Source organism: Garra rufa, chromosome 1, assembly GCF_049309525.1.
Source record: "Garra rufa chromosome 1, GarRuf1.0, whole genome shotgun sequence".
NCBI classification, from domain to species: domain Eukaryota; kingdom Metazoa; phylum Chordata; class Actinopteri; order Cypriniformes; family Cyprinidae; genus Garra; species Garra rufa.
Window position 1 is genome coordinate 86,021,457 of NC_133361.1, and position 2,500 is coordinate 86,023,956.

Sequence of the window (2,500 nt, forward strand, 5' to 3'; positions counted from 1 at the left end):
TCCAAAAAGTGGGCTATTTAAAGATCAGCCTCCGTAAAAGCCAGCATATTATATAAATAGTGAAGAAAAGGCAAAAGCTTACAGCACCTGGTATTCCCAGGCGGTCTCCCATAAAAGTGTAACAATCGGCCTTATCAGCCGAGTTACAAGACTAAAATGGGGTCAGATTTAACTGTGAGAGATGACTAGTGGTTAAAAGAATGAGACATAAAAGAAAATTGGTTTAAATAGGTTTGGTGTATTTACAAGGTTTACATAAAAGACTTTAAAACAACACGATAAAACTAGGGTCAACTCTGTTAAAAGAATACAGTTCATTTGTCCATACCCTAAAAACAGGTAAACTCTGTTAAAAGAATACAGTTCATTTGTCCATACCCTAAAAACAGTCCAAGAATCCCAGTGTGTTGATAAGTCCAATGTGAGTGTCCACCAGTGTATATACAATCCACAGAAAGTGTAATCCAAATTTTGCAGGTGGTGAATGGAAAGTTGAGCTCTAAAATTAGCAACTCCTCAATCCAACAGTTTGGTGACTGTCCTTTGTTTGTCATGCTGCTCTCTTATACAGTTGTACTTCCTGCTTCCTGTCATGTGTCTAGTCACATGACAGGCCAACCATCCATTTATTAAAGACACATACACTTAAAATGTTAAGAGTAATAAAATGGCCTAAAAAACATGTAAAACACTTAAAACTCTATAATACATTTAAATGATTGTAATAAATAGAGCGGTAAAACACGTCTTTCTAAAAGCCAGCATATTATATAAATAGTGAAGAAAAGGCAAAAGCTTACAGCACCTTGTATTCCCAGGCGGTCTCCCATCCAAGTACTAACCAGGGCCGACGCTGCTTAGCTTCCGAGATCAGACGAGATCGGGCGCTCTCAGCGCGGTATGGCCATAAGCGAGGGCTGCTCCAAAAAGTGGGCTATTTAAAGATCAGCCTCCGTAAAAGCCAGCATATTATATAAATAGTGAAGAAAAGGCAAAAGCTTACAGCACCTGGTATTCCCAGGCGGTCTCCCATAAAAGTGTAACAATCGGCCTTATCAGCCGAGTTACAAGACTAAAATGGGGTCAGATTTAACTGTGAGAGATGACTAGTGGTTAAAAGAATGAGACATAAAAGAAAATTGGTTTAAATAGATTTGGTGTATTTACAAGGTTCACATAAAAGACTTTAAAACAACACGATAAAACTAGGGTCAACTCTGTTAAAAGAATACAGTTCATTTGTCCATACCCTAAAAACAGGTAAACTCTGTTAAAAGAATACAGTTCATTTGTCCATACCCTAAAAACAGTCCAAGAATCCCAGTGTGTTGATAAGTCCAATGTGAGTGTCCACCAGTGTATATACAATCCACAGAAAGTGTAATCCAAATTTTGCAGGTGGTGAATGGAAAGTTGAGCTCTAAAATTAGCAACTCCTCAATCCAACAGTTTGGTGACTGTCCTTTGTTTGTCATGCTGCTCTCTTATACAGTTGTACTTCCTGCTTCCTGTCATGTGTCTAGTCACATGAAAGGCCAACCATCCATTTATTAAAGACACATACACTTAAAATGTTAAGAGTAATAAAATGGCCTAAAAAACATGTAAAACACTTAAAACTCTATAATACATTTAAATGATTGTAATAAATAGAGCGGTAAAACACGTCTTTCTAAAAGCCAGCATATTATATAAATAGCGAAGAAAAGGCAAAAGCTTACAGCACCTGGTATTCCCAGGCGGTCTCCCATCCAAGTACTAACCAGGCCCGACGCTGCTTAGCTTCCGAGATCAGACGAGATCGGGCGCTCTCAGCGCGGTATGGCCATAAGCGAGGGCTGCTCCAAAAAGTGGGCTATTTAAAGATCAGCCTCCGTAAAAGCCAGCATATTTTATAAATAGTGAAGAAAAGGCAAAAGCTTACAGCACCTGGTATTCCCAGGCGGTCTCCCATCCAAGTACTAACAAGGCCCGACGCTGCTTAGCTTCCGAGATCAGACGAGATCGGGCGCTCTCAGCGCGGTATGGCCATAAGCGAGGGCTGCTCCAAAATGTGGGCTATTTAAAGATCAGCCTCCGTAAAAGCCAGCATATTATATAAATAGTGAAGAAAAGGCAAAAGCTTACAGCACCTGGTATTCCCAGGCGGTCTCCCATAAAAGTGTAACAATCGGCCTTATCAGCCGAGTTACAAGACTAAAATGGGGTCAGATTTAACTGTGAGAGATGACTAGTGGTTAAAAGAATGAGACATAAAAGAAAATTGGTTTAAATAGATTTGGTGTATTTACAAGGTTCACATAAAAGACTTTAAAACAACACGATAAAACTAGCTCAACTATGTTAAAAGAATACAGTTCATTTGTCCATACCCTAAAAACAGGTAAACTCTGTTAAAAGAATACAGTTCATTTGTCCATACCCTAAAAACAGTCCAAGAATCCCAGTGTGTTGATAAGTCCAATGTGAGTGTCCACCAGTGTATATACAATCCACAGAA

General features: G+C 39.2%; 3 non-coding genes across 3 annotated transcripts; all 3 read right to left on the minus strand.

Annotated features, from left to right (window-relative positions):
* Positions 1-793: 793 nt before the first annotated feature.
* LOC141319053 (5S ribosomal RNA) lies at positions 794-912 on the minus strand. Its single transcript, XR_012353330.1, has one exon. It is a non-coding gene; the product is annotated as a 5S ribosomal RNA (ribosomal RNA).
* Positions 913-1,714: 802 nt separating this feature from the next.
* Positions 1,715-1,833, minus strand: LOC141317969 (5S ribosomal RNA). Its single transcript, XR_012352314.1, has one exon. It is a non-coding gene; the product is annotated as a 5S ribosomal RNA (ribosomal RNA).
* An 84-nt stretch (positions 1,834-1,917) lies between these two features.
* LOC141317889 (5S ribosomal RNA) lies at positions 1,918-2,036 on the minus strand. Its single transcript, XR_012352240.1, has one exon. It is a non-coding gene; the product is annotated as a 5S ribosomal RNA (ribosomal RNA).
* Positions 2,037-2,500: the final 464 nt, after the last annotated feature.